Source organism: Eptesicus fuscus, chromosome 10, assembly GCF_027574615.1.
Source record: "Eptesicus fuscus isolate TK198812 chromosome 10, DD_ASM_mEF_20220401, whole genome shotgun sequence".
Taxonomy (NCBI): Eukaryota; Metazoa; Chordata; class Mammalia; order Chiroptera; family Vespertilionidae; genus Eptesicus; species Eptesicus fuscus.
In genome coordinates, this window is record NC_072482.1 from 88,611,422 (window position 1) to 88,631,229 (window position 19,808).

Here is a 19,808-nt window from a genome sequence, read left to right on the forward strand (position 1 = left end):
CCGGTCTCTATTCTAAAGGCCTTTTCCACATCAACTCTTCATTCTCTTAACAGACCTATGAGGTGGCTGCTATCACTAAGTCCCATTTTAAAAGGGTGGGAACCAGGCACAGACAGGTTCAGTCACTCACCGAGAGCCCCCGAGGAGCTGGTGCAGCAGGAGGGATTGTCCCCGTGGGCCAGGTCTCCTGGATCTGCCCCTGTGGGGTCTTTGCCAGCACAGGTCACAGATGGACACAGACCCTACCTCCTCATTTTGTGAAATCAGGGTGGTCATGGACTGAGGATACAGAACATTGATATATTGAGTGCATCTTGGGGAAAGTGAGTTGGCGAATGTTGTGAGCCTTTATCCATGTTTAACTTCTTGCCCTTCAGGACTGCCTAGTAACTTCCTTTGTAAAGTATTACTTCACCAGCAAACAGCACCAATAAAGGCAGCCCCGGAGCATGGCACATGTGAGGGTGCCTTTAACTGCAAGGAAGTGGCTCTGACAGTTTCTGGGTGGTGGGGTTTGGGTTTCTCCAGGATGCAGGTACCCCCAGAACTCTTTCTGTGCCTTCCCTGTCTTCATGTTTAGTCATTTTATAGCATCTAACCAACCACTTGCTATGGGTAACCACTGACTCTGCTGGATTAATGCCAGTGTTTCTCTCAGCAGAATCGGTTAAAGTAAAACTGGATGTCACACCCTGGTCTGGGAAATGCCATCTGAACCACAGGCACAGATTACTGGGGTGTTCTTAACCGCCATCTCCATCTCTACAGGGTGCCATGGCCTCCTTGAGTCATTAAGGCAGTCATTACTCTGAAATACCAAGCTTGAGGCAGGCTGCCCATGGTGCAAATTGTGTCTGGCTCCTTTGGAAACTGCCCCCGTCTTGTTTTGTGCTGCAAGGCAGTATCTTCCGGTTTAAACTGAACTTTGTCCTGATTGTATGTCTTAGAGCTGAAGGGATCACAGAAAAGCGACTTCCTGTTTCTATCTATGCTATCTTATTCAAAGCATCAAGTGCCTGGCCAGAGTGGCTCAGTTGGGCATTGTCTCATACACCAAAAGGTTGCTGGTTCTATTCCTAGTCAGGGCACATACCTGGGTTGTGGGTTCTATTCTCATTTGGGGCACGTATGGAAGGCAGCCATCAATGTTTCTCTCTCTCTCTCCACTTCCTTCCTCTCTCTAAGCATGTCCTCAGGTGAGGATGGAAAAATAAAAATAAACATGTGAGAACTTCCTTAGTTCATTTGAAGGAATTATTCTCTGTTTGAATCACAATCTGCTTCTTTCTACGGCTATTTTAGTGATCTAGTGGATTGGTGTCTCGGGGGCCACAGAGTTGTTATGATCATCTTCAACTAGTCCACATTCTAACAAATCCCTTTCAGGCCACAGAAGTGAGATCTTTCCTTTACTCTATTAATGGGAGTGAGGCCCATGTAAGGGCAGGTCCCTGCCCTTGCTACCGGTGTCTGGTTTGGCAGTGAACTTGAAGGAGTGGCTGAATCAGGAGAATCTGGTTCACCGTGTGGGGGAACCTATGGGAGAGACAGTGGGTTTACACTGATTGACGAGACCACTCAGGAAAGTGAGAAGCAAGATTGCTAGGAATAGCCAATTAGTTAAGGCAAGTCCCACTGGGCAAGTGATCTGGCCTTACCCTGTGTACCAGCTGGCCCATCATTCTCCTCCTCTGGCTTCCTGTGTTCTTGATTCTGTGTCCCGTTTGACAGAAATCCTAATATCCGTGTTTTCCAGCCTGCAAACTTCACCCAAACCTGACAGATGCGTGCTGGGTGGGTTTGCTGTAAAGTTTTTGATGCTGCAATGCCCTCTGGACAGGATTTAGCTTATCTTAACGCTCAGCAGGAGGGTGCAGGCCTTTCCCTGCACTGCCCGTCGGAGAGGGCATGGCACACATCTACCCAGTCCCAGGAGCACCTAGACGGTGCCTTGAAGCAGAGAATAAGACAATGGTCTTGTTGCAGAACCCTCTGCCTGTTGTCTCTGTGACGGGACCTGCAGAGAAGAGAGGGAAGGTGAAGTCAGAGTTTGGGCCCATATATGGGTCTCACTTAATGGTGCTTTCGGGCACTATATTGGGACGGGAACTATCTTGGTTGATAAGAAGTGAAAAGTCTTGCCCATGTGACTGAGGACTGGACCCTGTCTGTTGACAGCAAAGAGGGTAAAGACAGGGTCCGGTGTGGAGTGGCCAAGGGGCTGTGACTTTTTGAACATGCAGTGGTTTTCCACGAAGCCGCCACTTCCTTCCTTCTTTCCAGACTGCTTTGCTGTCCTTTTCTCCGTGGGGCAGGGAGGCAGAGGGCAGGTGGGGTGAGTTACTTTAACTGGGCCAAGTGGACCTGTGTCAGAACCCCGGGGGCTGCTTCTGCCCAGTGACTCCCAGTGAGTAGACGGGGACAGACTTCATCCCTGGGCATGGGAGATGGGCTTCTCTCTGCTGCCTGTGTCTTTCCCCTTTGCTCTACTGTTGGCCTGGGTCGTGGTATAAATATTGTCTACTCATCAGCTTAATGTTTTACCTCACTCATGAGTAGGCTGTATACTGTGAGCATAATCTCCCAGAGGTCTTTGTGTGTGTCTCTCCTGGCCCCCCAGGGGGCCCTGCACCCCCACCTGCAGACACCTGGGGCTTTTGTGGAGGCTCTGTGCCCTCCGAGTCCTCCTGTGCCCTGTGATCAGGGGCTGGCACCACACTGGAAAGGTTTACGCTGACCTATCTCTGGGCCACGTGGGAACTGTGATGGGAGATCTGGGCTAAGGGTCCAGCTGGTCTGTCTGAGAGCCTAGCCCAGGTGGGAGGCGGAGGAATCCCTCAAGTGTGGGCAGAGGAATGGGGTCCCAGGGACGCTGGAAGCCCTATGTGGGTTGACAGAGGGGCAAGACCAGCACGAGAATTGCAGGAGGCTCCAGCTGCAATCGGAGGGGAACGGGGTTACGGGATAATATCTGTTGTTCGTTCTCCCAACCTGCAGGACCAGCCCCTGAAGTTGAGTTCTCCAATCTAAGTAAAGTGAACACAATTGATTTATAGACTTACTGGACGTATCTCAACCAAGAGATGACTGTGTCTAACCTAAACATAGTAACAGCTGTGTTATCTTCACTGCTGCTTCCTCTTTCTTTTTTTTGAATCATTAAAGATAAAATATGCCTGGCTTTCAAAATTACCATTGTTTTACAAAAGAGCGTGTCGGAAATATGACAGAGGATCTTTTTTTGCTCTTGGCGATCGTGTTCCTATGAGTGGAAGTGATCATCTAAGATGAAGAAAGAGCTAGCTTCGCTTTGTCTCCCATACCCTGACCCAGCTAAGGAGATATGGAGGCAGCTCGGTGTGCTCTCTGATAGGCCGGTTTCCAGTCTCACAGGTGACTGACTGCTTCAGCCACAGAGAAGGAGAGAAAATGAGACCTGGGTGCCTCCTGGATGACTGGCCCCAAACGGGCATGTGCAGGCAAAGCCAGCTCTCCGGGGACGCCAGCCAGCTGCACTTGCCACTTTCTAGACGCTCTCTGTTCCCGTGAGGAGAGAAGGCCTACTCAAAGCTCTGTTCAACTTCCTCACATCCCCTCCAAATCACTGCCTCCTGGTGGAAGGCAGGCCTGTGGGTCTGCCTGTCCAGAGACTAGGCCATCATGGGGAGGCATGCTGGGGGACACAGTGAGGAAAGGGTGGGGGGAGGGGACCACCCAGGTGAGGAGAATCCCAGTCAGCGTCTAGATTTGGGGGTCTGGACACACAGGCCTGTCTTTTATATGGAAACTAACTACCGATTTGCCCTTTATTAGACTTGGAATCCCCCAATACACAGGTCATGTTAAATCTTTGACATTGGTTCATGGACTATTAAAAATAATTGATAACATCCATGATGAGGCTTTCATATTTGTGAAAAAAAAAAAACAACCTTATTATTATTATTTAGTATAGTTGTGATGTGAGTAAGTAACGTCATGCATAGAATGAGTGAGAAAGATAAGAGTTTGAGTCAGTCTAACACTACACTGACTGACGGGGGAAATGACTCAGCCTTTTTGTTCTTTGGTTTCTGCCAGATTTTACCCAAACAACTGGGGTAATAAGAGGGATGTGAGGTGATCCGCGTAATACATAGCATTTAGCACACAGTCTGGTAGAGAGTAAGCACTCAGTCAATGTTAGCTGTCACTATGTGTGAGACAGAGTAGAGGCTGGTCCAAGTCTTGGCTTCCCCTCCAAGGCAAATAACTGAACGTCCCTCTCTGAGCCTCAGCTTCCTCATCTGTAAAATGGGGATATTGGTTCCACCTACATAAAAGGGTTGTTGTGAAAGCTATACATCGTGGGATTTGGGGAAAGTGCTTTAATGAAATAGAAACACTTCGGACTGTCTGACGTGTGAGTTTTAGATTTCATCCAGCATCGCATAAGGAGCGCTACCCGTGTAGATAAAACACGCAAGCTCCTCCGTGTGCCTGTTTTCTCTGACATCAATGTGGCCACAGCCGTACAGGCCCTTCTTGGAAGAGCTATTTGAAGCCTGTGTCTTGAAGACCTCCCTGCAGTCACTTCAGTAGGTGACACACGGGTTGCAGTCTGTGTCAGCAGTTTGAGAACATGTAACGTGGAGATAAGAGTGAACCCAGCATGGTTTTGAAGACAGGGCTGTGGCCAAACAGGGCGCTGGGGGTTGGGTTGAGTGAATGAAATCCGCAGGTTTGAGTGTGGTTGAAGCCCAGCAGTGTGGTTTTGCTGCTCCAGGATGACTCACTGCCTATGTCATGATCACCGAATGGTCGCTGTGGGGCTCTCCTCCCAGCGCAGGCTGTGATGGGTGGGAGGAAGGTAGAGAAACTCTAGCTTCTCCCTTAGGAACCAATGGTTGGATTTAAATGCGGTAACGAGTGATTATGTTTTGGAAAAGTGAACTCAAGTAGCGTGGTCTTCAGAAGTACAGCTTTCATCCCCTCTGCTGTGTCTGCTGCTGAGGAAGTGGCTGACCACTTCCAGGGAGGCTGGCATCTTAGGAGAGGTTCTTGAAAGGGTTTCCTGGCCTGGCCTGGCACCAGGTTCCTCTGTGGGAGGGAGTATTCGGGGTAGTTTCAGGGAGGGCAGTGGACCTTTCTATTCCTTTCCACTTGAGGATTCAGGGTGTCCTAAGAGAAGATCTAACAGTATGGTAGGACATTTAAAAAAATCTCATCTTGAACTTTCAACTGTTAATAGCATTGTCCTTGGCTGTTACCCCAGCTCTTCACTGTTGTGCTGTTTCCTGTTTTCCCAAGTACCCCACTTCTCAAATTAAAAAATATTTTTTTGCACATAATGTTTTTTGTTTATTTTGTTTTATTTTATTTTTTGTTCTGCTTATACCTTAATTAGGAGAAATGTCACATATGAGCCTAGTTTTCTTGTTTCTAATCTAGTGAGATGCTTTGACCTTTGCCCTAATTGCAGCATGCTGGAGAGCCAGGCCACCGAGGTTTGGGTAGAGACTGTGAGTCACCTTTCTGAAAAACAGCACACTTTGTGTGTATCTTTAATGTCTTTCATTAATGTGGTGATGTCTTTTTGATGTGGGTTGTGACAGATTTTTTTTTTTCATTGCTTCTCTAACTTGAGACCTGAAATACAACTGCGTTGTGCAGTAAACAGTTTTCGGTATGTTTATCCCTTTGTCTCCTTCCATAGCAATTGCTTGATGAAGTGAGAAGTTCGAGGCAGGGGTAGGATAAGAATTTGTTTTTCTGGAAATGCTGAGTTTGACACAGACTATATAACTAACTAGCATAGGTGTAAATGATATTAAAGAAACCAAACTAAACCTCGTCATTTGACTAAATTCAGCCTCTTTGTCCATAATAGGAACCTGGTGATCATTTATCATTCCAATAAATAGTCAGTGACAATAATCAGCTCAGTGTATCGATCAAGACAGACTAGGTTAGACTACAGTCAAGAAAGTCCCAAAATCTCAGTGGCTTAAAACAACAAAGTTGTATTTCTCACCCATGCTATGTACACAGTGTTGGCTGACATGGGTGTTCTGTTCCTCATTGTCACCCAGGAACCCAGGCAAATGGGGCTTCATCAGGACACATGATTACATGATTATGAAAGCAGGTCACGGGCCATGGGAGGCACACATTGTCTCTGAAAGCTTCCAGCAGGAAGGGTATAATCACTTCTACCTCCAGGTTATTCCAAAGCAAGTCACACGTCCATGTCTGTCTTCAGAGGGAGCTCAGACCTACCCATGTTCCAGGAAGGACCACCAGAATATTATGCTGATGAGCGTTACCATCACTCCCCAAAAGGATTACTCTTTGCCACGTCTCTATCCTCATTTGAAATAATCAGTTTATTTAGTCAGGGACAAAGGACATCAATCCCTGGAAGTTTAGCAAGTGGGGTTTTCTCTTGTGATGGTCTTGCAAAGCCCCAGGAACAATGTTCCTATCCACTTTGAAGGGAAGTCCATTGTCTAAAGAGCAAATGTGCTACATGATCTAGAGCGAGACCTCAAGGGGGAGTGTTTTACATGAAAAGCGCCTCAGTGAACTCACTTATTTATTTAAAATATATTTTTATTGATTTCAGAGAGGAAGGGAGAGGAAGAGAGAGAGAAACATCAATGATGAGAGAGAATCATTGATTAGCTGCCTCCTGCACACCCCACACTGGGGATCGAGCCTGCAACCTGGGCATGTGCCCTGACTGGGAATTGAACCATGACCTCCTGGTTCATAGGTCAATGCTCAACCACTGAGCCACCCCAGCCACGCCGAACTCACTTATTTTATTGGGCTTTTGCTGAGCCTCTCCATGGCCTTTGGTTCAGAGGCATATGTGACTTGTCATCGTATGAATTGGCTGCATGTCCAGTAAACCAGCTTTGGTAATCCATGCAGGAAGCTAAGCCAGCCTCTGGGGAGTAACCCCTCTGTGCTCAGCACTGAGCTGGGAGCTGGGGTCCCTGGTTATGTGGTAAAGTGGTTAATAGACAAAACGACGGCTGCTTGAAAGAAGGAGAAGGAAAGGGAAGTGTGTTAGAACAAGGGAAGGTTAGGCCACCTGAGAGCAGGTAGGGGAGGGCCTCTCTTAGGTGAGGACTGGAGGCTGAGAAGTCAGCTAGCTGAAGGGAAAAGGCGGGGTACGGTTAGAGCATGAGAACCTTGGGGGCCAAGTCGGGGAGTCATAATTTTACGTTTAGTTAGAAGCCATTGAAGCAGGGGAGAGAGGTGATCAGATTTGAATTATTTTTATGACTATTACAAAAGCTTGTTTAACAACAAAGTTCACTAGGGAAATGTACACAACCTGATTTTCATGTCATAGTAAAGCAGGTGCTCTGGAGATCAGAGCCATTGTGTGTGCTGGTCCCACGGCTTCCAACATGATGGTACTATTACCTCGTATCACCTCCGTTGCAATATCGTTCTGTTGCCCACTAGCTGCCATCGCCACACATTCATCTATCACAAGATTCATAAAGGGATCAGAGCTCCACAGTATTCCTTGGACTTGTCTGCCATCATTTCATTTCAATGATAACTTCTTGTCCACAATTTTTTTTCATCTTGGGAGAATGAGCTTTGCTCATGGTGTCTACTTGGTGAGCTCAAAGATATCTCCCTCAAAACAAATTCCTTGATTTTTTTTGGTTTAAATTATATTTGATTTATTCATTATTGTCTACTTGCCTTTTGGGGTTTAATTTATATCTCCACAACTAATTTCTCTATGCAATATTTCCATTTTAAACCTAAAATTATATTTTACCCTGAATGACCACATTTAAGTCTGATCCTTTCCAGTATTTTTCATTCACACAGAAAATTCAACAATGTGAAAAAAATCAAAGTAGAATATTATACTCTAACATAGATTCAGTCACTGTGGAGAGAGAGATTTATCATTGGGACTTATTTATTTCATTAGGCGATGACTACAACTTGTCAAAATTTAACTTCGTATGTATTACTTGTCTTAAAGCATTAAGGGCTTCTAATTCACAACACATTCATCTACTTCTGGTTTTGCTGGTTTTGTGGTGAGATAATCTACTTATTTGAATTTTTCTTCTTTTGGTAATAGCTTAATTAGATGGCCAGACAAGTCTTTACACAACACATTAAAAAACTATTAATTTCGTTCCTAAGTGGTTGAAGGCAGGTTAGAGTTTTGAAAAGACAGTGTGGCTGCTCTGTGGAGAATGGCCAAATGGGCAGTGTGGAAGGTCAGGTGTCAGTTAGGAAGCCAGAGAGGCTGTATGGCCCAGACCAAGGTGTTGAAGGTGGGAATGGGGAAGGGTGGGCAGATGTGGGTGTTCTTTAAAGGTAGGATCAACAGAATTTGCCAGTGAATGAGTGTGACATTTGGCAGGAAGGTGACAGTAATCATTTGCTCAGGACACATTGTCCTGGTGGGTGGGTGCCATTGGGAAATGAGACAGGAAATCAGAAGCTTGATTGGTGAACAGAACAAAGGGCACCGGCCTTCTTCAGAGGTATTTTAATTTACCCTTTCTTCACTCATTAATTCCCTTCTTGGCGTTAGTTTTGTGGATATAACCCTTGAGGATCTGTGTGATCTTTTTCCTCCAAAGTGCCAGATGAAGAGTGTTGCATTTTAACTGTTTGAGTCTACTCCCCATCTCCCACGTCTTAATATATTTCTTTCTGTTGACACAGTGTCAGCTCAGACAGAGGCCTTAACTCAATAGAGCAGATTGCAATGTTCTTTGGTGACTTAATTGACACCCTCATCCCATTTTTCATGGTCACAGTTATTGGATTTGAAGAAGACTCAGGTCTCTCGATTGGATAAGGAAGCCCTCCGGGTATCCCTGATTGAATTCAGCCAACATTCCAGCCTTGTTGTGGAGGACTGGGGAAATACCTGAGTCTCATTTGTAATATATCATCAAAGCATCTTTTACGTTGGAGGGATATCTGGTGATGGCTAAGCTCCTCATGTTGATGTTGATTGTTTTAGCTTTTCTTTCAGTGGAAACATTTCCTGACCTCGAATTCTAGGGCTGCTCCCATTTGGAACCCTTAAAACCTTTCTCCAGACCAGTATGGAATGTTTTATTATCAAGTGTGCCTCTGGATAGAGTTTGAAAGCTGTGGACAACTTAACACCAACAACCACAGTTTGGAATCTTAACCTGGGCTAGTTCTACACTGAATCCAGCCCCTCCTCTTAATTCTTATGAATCCCCCAGCCCTATCTCTACCCCCTAAAACAGAACACCTCTAAGAAGCTACAGGAAGGCCAAGGCCAAGGCCGTCACTGTTCAGCAAGGCCCTCCAAGCTCTTAGTCTGGCCTTGATTCCTCATCTCACTTTAGGTCAAAGTGCCTGACCCAGGACAAATCACATAAGTTCCCAAAGTCTTCATTTTCTCACTTGTAATGATAGCACCTGCTACTAGGGTTGAGATGAGAAGTAATTAAACTCTTGATTTTAAGTTATTCACACAGTGCCTGGTTCAATGATCCTGATAAATATTAGCTATTATTGTTTTTATTTTTTAAAGATTTTTAAAATATCTTTATTGATTTCAGAGAGGAAGAGAGATAGAAACATCAATGATGAGAAAGAATAATTGATTGGCTGCCTCCTGCACGTCCCCCAATGGGAATCAATCCCAAAACCCAGGCATGTGCCCTTGACCGGAATCGAACCTGGGACCCCTCAGCCCACAGGCTCACGCTCTATCCACTGAGCCAAACCAGCTAGGGCGCTATTATTGTTTTTATAAAAGAGGACTGTCTTACTCATATTTGCACTTCTTGACCAAGCCTAGGAATGTACTTTGTGATAGTTTGTGTTTTACATAGATATTTTATTTTATTTTTTATGTGCCTCATTCATGAAACAGCTCTGGCAATTGACACAGGCATCAAGCTAGGTGAAAGGTTTGCGACACAGGAAACAAGACACAGAGTCCAGGCGATGAAAAAGGGGGGGGGGGAGGTTTTAATCTTGCGCTCCCGGGGGAAACTCACCGGTCCGAGAGTGGGCCAGGGAAGTTCACGCCAAAACGGGGGCTTAGGTACTTCCTTTGTACAGCTGTTTAGTGAGGGGAGGGTGGAGGGCATGAGAGGTGTGGAATTCCTGCCTTGGTCAGGGGTCTGGGAAAGCAGGCAAGGGTCTAGGAAGGCAGGCAAGGGTCTAGGAAGGCGCCAGTTATCTTTGTCACCATCTACCTTGCGGATGCTTGTATGGCTGTGGACTTCCCCCTTGCCTCGACCTAACACTAGGATGAACTAAGAACTGTACGTCTGCTTTGCCCCTGATTGATATAAGAGCAACACCACCAATTAGGTGTCTCCTTACTCATTGCTATGGGGTTACACAGATATTTTAAAGCAAACAAACACGTGGGCTCCAACTCACTGATTCATAGCTGATTTATGGTTCAGAACTTTGCCTTTTTATATTAACCAAAGTCCCCACTCAGGGACTTACTGATTCTTAGAGGGTGTAGATCAGGTGAATTGCTAATCAGTCTTCTGGACAGAGGCCCACAATCCTTAAAAGATGCATAATAAAACTGACATTTTGAGCTCTGTAAACAAAGGCATCACCCTGATCTGATAAAAATTTGAATCAAGACTAATCTTTTTCCTGGCCCGGGTCCACTGTTGATTTCCTCAGACTTACAGTAGCTCTCATTGGTGAAACACTTACTATAAGGCAGGCACTGTGTTAGGCAAAGACTTACTATCTAATCCTTGAGGCCCAGTGAGGTGAGTTCTATTTTTATTTATTCCCATTTTATGCATGAGGAAATTGAGGTGCACAGAGGTTATGTCACACAAATAGTGATTGGTAGAGGTGGGACCAGAACCCCAGTCTGCTTGGCTTAAAATCTGTTCTGAAATACTATTAGGTCAAGCTGATGTCGGGTTTCAGAAATATTCCTTTAAGAGCAAATATTTAATGGAGTGTCAACAATGTGTAAGGTGATGCTTGAGGTCCACTAAGAAGGAACCTGCTTTAAGTGTCCAATTACACAATGTCCCCCGTGTTGTTGTTACTTGTTCTGGAGGGGAAAAAAGAGAGCTAGCCAAACTTTCTTTGTCCAGATTGTGGTTTGTTGATCTCTTCAGAAGTATTTGTGAATCCACTCATTCATTCTCTGCCTGGGTTCACTATGAATTTATGATGGGTAACTACAAGCTGGCCCTCATACTTACACTATGTTTGTCTAGACCACCAGTTTTCCCATTTTCCTAGGTGACATATGCATACCATTCCTCTTTCTCCATTCTCCAACACCTCATCTCAGCCATCAGCCTTGTTTCCTGTTTCATTGAGAAAATAAAGACAGTCAGAGGGAACTTCTACAAGTCTCCACATGTCCCCACTGGCACATGTCCACAAACACTGTGAGTCTTCTCACAATGGATGCACTGTTCACATCCCAAACTAGGGACTGTAACTTCTTCCCACCCAGCAATGGTGCTCTGATAATTTCACCTCATTGTCCTGTGTCATAATTATTTCCTTCTCTGCTGGATAGTTCCCATCAGAGTATAAACATGCTATTATTTCTTCACTTTTAAAATCTAAAATTCTTTCTTGACCTTCTTCTTCCTCCTCTAGTTAGTAAACCCTTTTCTTTTCTTCAAAACAAAACTTGAAAAACCTCTCTATATTCTTGAACACCAAACCCAGTCCCAATTGTCCTTTGTTTTGTGAAATGACTCAGGGTTTCCCCACCAACACTGCACCAAAGCTGTCTTGTTAGGTAACCGTGACTCTGTGTTGCTCACTCCAATGGCCCATTCTCATTCCTTATCTCATTTGTGGGTTTGACACAGTTGATCAGCCCCTCCTCCCTTAAGACACTTTATTTTCATCTGGCTTCCCAGGCAGCAAACTCTTCCCATTCTCTTTGTTGATTCTTCCACATTTTTCTAATTTTTACACATTGGGATAAGCCCTCAGACCTCTTCTCTGAGCTTCTTACATTCCATCTCTTGGGGTTCTTTTTTTAGTCTCATGGTTTAAGTTGTCATCTATATACTGATGAATCCCCAATTTATTTATCTCTAGTCTATACCTCTCCACCAGACTTCATTCTTATGTATTCAACTATCTCCTTGACATCTCCACGCTCAGCTTTAACATTCAAATACAAGCTCTCAGCCCTGTCTTTCTCCCAACCACTCTTTCTTCCTGCCTTGTTCTTCTTAGTAATGGCAACCTCATCCTAACAGTTATTCAACTCAGAAACCTTGGCATCATCCTATCCTTGTATCCTATATTCAGTGGGCCAGTAAATCCCATTGGTTCAACTTTCAAAATATACCCAGAGTCTGACCTCCTCTTCCTTGGTTCGTAACACCAATTTCTCTTGCTTGGATTATTTTAGTAAGTTCCACCTGCTCTCCCTTCTTCCCCTTCATCCCCTACCACTTTATTCTCAGCATAGAAGCTAGAGTGATACTGTCATATAAATCAAATTATATATATACCAGAAGCCCGGTGCACAAATTCATGCACAGGTGGGGTCTGGCCGGCCCCACCCTCTGGTTGAACTCCTGGTCGAGGGGACAATTTGCATATTAGGCTTTTATTATACACTGAGTGGCCAGATTATTATAATCTCTGAACGCATTATAATCTGGCCACTCAGTGTATATCCTATATAATAAAAGGCTAATATTCAAATTGTCCCCTTGACCAGGTGTTTGACCAGCAGACAGGCCAGCCAACTGCCCACGTCCCCTCCCCCTGACCAGACTGGCCGGACCCCACCCATGCACAAATTCATGCACTGGTCCTCTAATACACACACACACACACACACACACACACACACACATACACACACACACACACACTGAATGGCCAGATTATTATGCATTCAGAGATCATAATAATCTGGCCACTCAGTGTATAGCATGTAGCATGTGTCTTTACACTGATCTACAAGGTCCCCCACCTCATTACCTCTCTGATCTTCCACTTCTTTCCCCTTTACTCTGCTCCCCCTACTCCCCACTGGCTTCCTCATTCCTTAAACATGCCACAAGTGTTTCCTCCTCAGGGCTTTGCAACTTGCTGTTCTCTCTGCCCCTAGATATCTGCGTGGCTCACCCCTCACCTCCTTCAGAGCTTTACCCACAGTGAACCTTTCAGGATCACCTTTTTTTGTTTGTTTATTTGTTTGTTTGGAATCGCAACACACTCAACACTTTCTGTTTCCCTTTCCTGCTTTAATTGTTTTTTCAGCTCTTATGTCCATCTAACACTATTTTGCTTATCTAAGTTCCAGGAGGGCCAGGATTTTGTCCGTTTTGTTTCCTTCTCTATCCCCAGTATCTAGAATAATGCTTAGCATATAGTAAGCACTCAAAAACTATCTGTGGGATGAATTTATCCACAAAGTGTTTATTTATTATAACTATGCACAAAGAAGAGTGCTTAGGGTTGGGAGGGGCACAAAAATAAATCTACATGTATAATATTCTTCGAGTGTCCTCACAGTATGACACAAGCCATGCACACGGCCCCTCCTTTTTATTATCATGAAGTGCCCGGGTGATATGAGACCAAAAGACAGAGAGAAACCTGACACTGCCAGCTGTTCTGGAAGGAATTGTCTGAGGCATGGGAGTGGTCTGCAGCTGGGATGTGAGGTGTGGGTGGGGGCAGGAGAGCATTCCAGGTGGGGATGCCCATGTGCCCGAGCGAGACAGGAGCACTCAGTGTGGGGAATGAGTCCACACTGAGTGCTCCTGTCTGTGGGGAATGTGTTCTCTGGAGATGCTGACTAAGGAAGCCTGGAGTGGTTTCTAAAAGCTCCCAGATGACTCTGATAAGCAACAAGTTCTCAAAACACAGGACTTGGTAACCTCTAAGCTTCCTTCTCTGCATGAATCAAAGCCTGGCCCACATCTGCTAGTGGCAGCCTGTATAAATGATTTTTACTTTGTAGTTAAATGACAGATCAAGAAAAGAGACTGCAGAAAAGGGAACTGTGTCAGCCCTCAGTCTACTATAGGGTCTATCTCCATCCCACTAAATGGTCAACCAAAAATCACTTGGTTTGGTAATTTCGTTTGGGTGCTGACTCAGTGTGGGGAATGAGTCACTTGGTTTAGCAATTTTCATTGGCTTCTAAGTTTTCTGTTTGTGAAGTGCAGCGCCTCCCTGGAGGGGTGCTGAATGCTTCCCTAGGGTCCTCACAATGTAGAAATTCAAGGCGGGAGATTTGATTGGCTGCAGGAGTAGGCTGATCCATTTTGACTTTTCTCACCCATTTTGTGGACTTGACTTGGACATAGTTATTTAACTGTCTCTAAGATGTGGCCCACATTATTCACATTGTGCTTGAGCGTGCTATAGGATGACATGGGCACAGTACATTCGGTTGACCTTTTAGTGGGATGGAGATAGACCCTATAGTAGACCGAGGGCTGGCTCAGTTCCCTTTTCTGCAGTCTCTTTTCTTGATCTGTCATTTAACTACAAAGTAAAAATCATTTATACAGGCTGCCACTAGCAGATGTGGGCCAGGCTTTGATTCATGCAGAGAAGGAAGCTTAGAGGTTACCAAGTCCTGTGTTTTGAGAACTTGTTGCTTATCAGAGTCATCTGGGAGCTTTTAGAAACCACTCCAGGCTTCCTTAGTCAGCATCTCCAGAGAACACGCCCAGTAATACACACTTGACATATATAAAGAAGTTGCCTGTGATCTGGAGGAGGGAGGGAGCTCTCCATCGGCCTCTCTGGGTCACTTGGATCTGTCCTTCCGAGGCAGCCATTCGTGATAACAGCTCAGGCCCCATTCCCTTCAACTGCCCTTTCTGTGATGTGGCTTCTGCCCTGGTGCCCCAAACCGCCTCACCCTGGCTCTCCTCCAATTCCTCAGCAGATGTTTACTGAATGCCTATGTGGGCATGGCTTTCTTATCTCCTTTCTTTCTCCAGATCCCTCTTCTATTTTGGTTACCTTTTCCTTAACCCTACTCCCCCCTCCAAATGGTTACTCAGCCACTTCATAACCCTTCTGAGGGTTTGGACACAGCTCAAGCCAAGATTTATCTTTGAATTGCACACCCCTGTTTATTTTGTGGTTTAAAGAATGTGTACGGAATAATGCAGGACTTTAAATGGTGTGTGTAACTCAGCGGAGAGAACCAAATAATGTTCCACCACCACTTGTATGTCAAGTACCAATCATTCTTTTATCATCAATTAAAGGAAGAATTCTTCAACCGTCTACCAAGCAGCGGTTTATTAGCCCAGGATGGTTTTTGGAACGTTACTTAAAAATGATGAAATATCTTTCCGTATAAGATATTTTACGTTTTATTAAAGTACGCTGGCTTCTCCTCACTCTGAAATGACTCTCCCTTTTGCACAGAAAGACGGCTCCTCTGGTCTCATGTCACCTTCAGCACAAATAGTCCTGTCGTTTGTGAACCTGATGAAACGCCTGGCGCGGGTGGCTGGAAAGTGTACAAGTTGCTCTTACAATTTGTTCCATAATTTAAGACCCTGTGCATTTATTTAAATTGCTTGGCCGTAGACAGTTGCTGTTTTTTTAGCAGCTCAACGAATAAACGGGAAGCTGCTCAAGTACTTATGCATGTTGACTACTCGTATTGACATGGAATTTAAAGGTGAGATTGAGCCAATTCATAAATATAACAATTGATCCAAGAGGCTCTCTGTCTGGGATGAACCGATCAATGAAGGCAAGAGTTAGAAAAAGAATATAGCTCCACGGTCCCTTTGGACTGTCTTTGCTCACACACCTAGGGCAGTTGCTGTTTATAGCCGTTCTTATATAACCTGCGTGACCATCTCATCTCCAGTCCTCAGTCAATTTCAAGGGGAAATGAAGCACCCATGCAATTATGTGGGTTCCTCTTATTCTGAACTCAAATATTCTAGGAAATAGGTTGAGTGATAGTTTTAGGCTTAAACATTGTATCTGGGAGAGCGCTTCCATTTACTCAGTAGAAAAACATTCACGTGTAAGTATGTGGGTAGGATATCATGCTATGTATGGAGGTCACAAAAAGAAATGAGACACCGTCCCTGTCCTCAGGGAGCTTTTAGTGTGCCGGTGGAGACAACACATATACGTCTCGGTGGGCTTTAATGTGTTAGTGACTATGATGAGATTTAATGTGTGAATGACCACCGAGCTGTGGGAGGTCAGAGGACAGGTACTCCAGGTGCGGACACAGTGTCATGTCGTGGGCAGGGTCAGCCTGCATGACCTTCACCCCACCTCCAGATGCACACTGGATACGGAGGGTAGAAGGCCTGAGACCCGTCAGCCTGCTCATCATCTGGGCTGAAGGACCCGCCTCAGTGAGCGGGGCAATGGGATTCCCCGGGCCCGTGTCATAGGGACTGAAGCTGTGGTCCTAGGAGACTCGCTCTTTCTAAGCAAGAGCACCCCAGGGCCTTCTGAAGGGAGTGCTCACAATGTATCGTTGTTCTGCCCTCGGGGCCCCTTGGAACAGCTAGAGGCTGCCAAGGATTTATGGTCATGGGGCTGGGGGGGGGGCAGAGGGGGACACCTGGGCAATCATAAATCTTCAGTCCTGCCTGCCTTTCTAACAACGAGTTCGCTTGCCAGTGCAGAGAGCCATTGGAACTCAAAACAAATCATTCTGTCGGTCACTCCACAGATAATTATGGGGTGTCCACTGGGGTGAGGCACTGTTTCCTCTCCATTTATGCCATTACTCAGCAAAGTGGGAGGAGCAAGGCATCAGGTTCTTGAATCTAACGTCTATTCCAAGGCCTCTCTTTGTTTTAATTCCAAAGTTGTTTTGAGTATGTCATTTTCAATCCAAAGTGTTTTCTGCTCAGGAGAAAAATCAATAAAACTTTGGGGAAAGATTTGACCATTCAGCACCTCTTTCTGGGAATAAAAACATAGAACAGTGTAAGGCAGTGATTTGTGTGTGCCACAGTGTTTTATTAAAGATGCAAACACCTAACTATTTAGGCAGGGCACTGACCTCTTTTCCCTTAGGTTGTCAAATAAAAAAAAAAAAAGACAACAGTCAACACAACAAAAGCTGTCCAGTGTGAATGAATACAAATTATACCTATTTTTTTTTTGGTCAGATTGGCAAAAAAATAGAAATATTGTTTGTTGTGCCACAGAATTTTAGTAGTTTATGTGTGCCAGGAGATGGAAAAGGTGGAAATCACTGGTGTAAGGAATTTCCCCCCTTGTTATTGGCCATGAGTTTTTTTCCTGTGAAAAATGTATGTGTAGTGCAGTTGATTCATTTGTTGAAATTAAAGATAAGGCCTGGCATCCCCCTTCCCGTCCATCTGTTGTCACTTGTCATCTAAGACGGTGTCTATTCCCGGAGCAGAATCACAGATGTCGGTGAGACACCAGCGCACTGCTTTCCACTGGAAGCTTAACTTCGTGACTGAGGCAGAGTAGCTCAACCGGAGCTTTGGGAGTTATTGGGGTTGGGTTATACGCTGCTTGTCTGGATCTAAGCTACCAAGCTGTTATTTTATTTTATTTTTAAAAATATATATAATAATTGATTTTTTTACAGAGAGGAAGGGAGAGGGAAAGAGAGTTACAAACATCGATGAGAGAGAAACATCGATCAGCTGCCTCCTGCACACCCCCTACTGGGGATGTGCCCGCAACCAAGGTACATGCCCTTGACCGGAATGGAACCTGGGACCCTTGATTCCGAAGGCCAACACTCCATCCACTGAGCCAAACCGGTTAGAGCTACCAAGCTGTTATTTTAAAGGTGAAATTTGTCACAATCAGGGTGACGTTTGTGGAAGACAGATGAGGGTTTCTGGGGCCGAGGAAGGACACGAGGATGCTCTTTCCTGCCCTCCCTGCCCTTCACACAAGCCTAGCCTCTCACCCCACCCCCGACGAAGGCTTGAACTGCTACTTGCTTCCCCTTGTGGTTTTCAGACACGTAACCTTGGGCAATGACTCAAATCTCAATCCTCGAAGGCCCGCAGAGGTTTACAAGGATTATCAGCCACGCGTGCCTTTCTTAGGCCTTGGAGAGGTTCTGATGGGGAGTGTTTTGAGGGAGAGGAGAAAGCTAGGAGGGGAGCCCAGTGTAAGAGGCATTGTCACGTCCCTTGGGGAGGGGCCCTGACTTTCTCCTTCCTGCTGTTTGTCTAGGCAGTGACACTGTGGGCCTCCCACCACCAGCAGATGGAGGGAGAGGTGGGCTCAGTGGGCGAGGCACCCCAGGCCGGTAGTCACATGGCCTGCACAGAGCGGGCCCTCACTCAGTGGACATTCTTACGGTAATTGTTAACAAAGCTGCAGAAATGCAGAGCCACGCCTTCCTGTTTCCAGGAAGCTCTGCATCTGGGGGCTTTCGCTCACATTTTTTTTTCATCCTTATGGTTTGGAACAAGTTGGGAAAGTGTTAGGTCTTTACTTGAAATATTCAGGCACCAGGAGTGAAAGGCTCCTGGGAAAAGACACTTGCATTGAACTTCTTTGTGAAAAGAGGAACCGATGCTTTGCATTGAACTCTTGGAGTTAGATAGTCTCCCCCGTTTTACATGCTTGGGGCAAGGGTTGGGAGGGTGAGCTCTCTTGCCCCTGCTCGCACTGGTAGTGAGGGGCTGAGATGGAAGTTAAACCTGGGCCGGTCTCTCTCTCTAAACTCCAGGCACTTGACCACGCACCCCCACGGTCTCATTTGTGCTGAGAGGCAGATCAGTGGGACCTGGGAGGGAAGATGGAGGATTTGTTCCCTGGATTCCTGTTCTGTGCCCTGTTGACCCAGACCCTCCCCACCCCCAGGTCCTTTTATCTCAGGAAAGAGTGGCCTCATGACCCACTGAGACTAAGGGTGGGACACGTAACACCATTTCTGCCCGACTCCGAGTCCTTTTCTGAAAACCGTGTCTGGAGAGTACGGTGATCTCTCCAGAGATACTCATTTGTTCAACAAGTCACTGTATGTTTGTTTTTTTTTTAATTTTTAATTTTTATTCATTTATTTTAAAAAATATATTTTATTGATTTTTTACAGAGAGGAAGGGAGAGGGAGAGAGAGTTAGAAACATCGATGACAGAGAAACATCGATCAGCTGCCTCCTGCACACCCCCTACTAGGGATTTGCCCGCAACCAAGGTACATGCCCTTGACCTGGAATCGAACCTGGGACCCTTCAGTCCGCAGGCCGACGCTCTACCCCCTGAGCCAAACCGGTTAGGGCTGTATGTTGGTTTTAAGAAGAGCAGAGATTGGGGGTGGAGGAGGAGCGCCCTGCATGGAGGGTGGGGAAGGGAAATGGGGTTCAGACTTGGGAGAGCACCTCCACAGATTGGCTCCAGGTCACCCCGCCGCTTTCCCCCCAGCTTCTCCCTCCTGCAGTCAGCATCCAGTGCTCCCCTAACTCCTCGGACTGAGCACCTTCTCACCAAGTGCCCCTCACCGCGGAGACCACAGCGCCAGTGCTCACACCCACCGTTGCGCCCACTGCCGCCCTGCTCACTGGGTGGCCTTGCTTCCTTGGCTTCCTGCGGGCAGCGGTGCTGCTGGGAGGCCGGAGGGCACCGGCCCCCTGTCCTTCCGTGGCCTGTCTTCCTTCTGAAAGCTTCCCCGTCTCCCTTCAGCCGATGTTCCGACGCCCCTCCAGCAATGCGGCCACGCTGGGCTCCTTGTTCGGTGAAGAAATGCCTTGCAGATCCCAGGGCTGATTTAAACGTTTAATAATATAATATGTAAACATGTACCACTTAAAACCGAGCATAAACTCCTTCTGCGTATGGTTCTTCCAATTATAAAATCAAAT

General features: G+C 45.9%; 1 protein-coding gene and 1 pseudogene across 1 annotated transcript in view; one reads left to right on the forward strand and one right to left on the reverse strand.

Annotated features, from left to right (window-relative positions):
- PPP1R14C (protein phosphatase 1 regulatory inhibitor subunit 14C) overlaps positions 1 to 19,808 on the forward strand; it is a 67,421-nt gene that overhangs the window by 23,612 nt on the left and 24,001 nt on the right. The gene's annotated exons all lie outside the window — the stretch shown is intronic.
- On the reverse strand, positions 6,505 to 7,607 carry LOC114228693 (small nuclear ribonucleoprotein G-like; annotated as a pseudogene).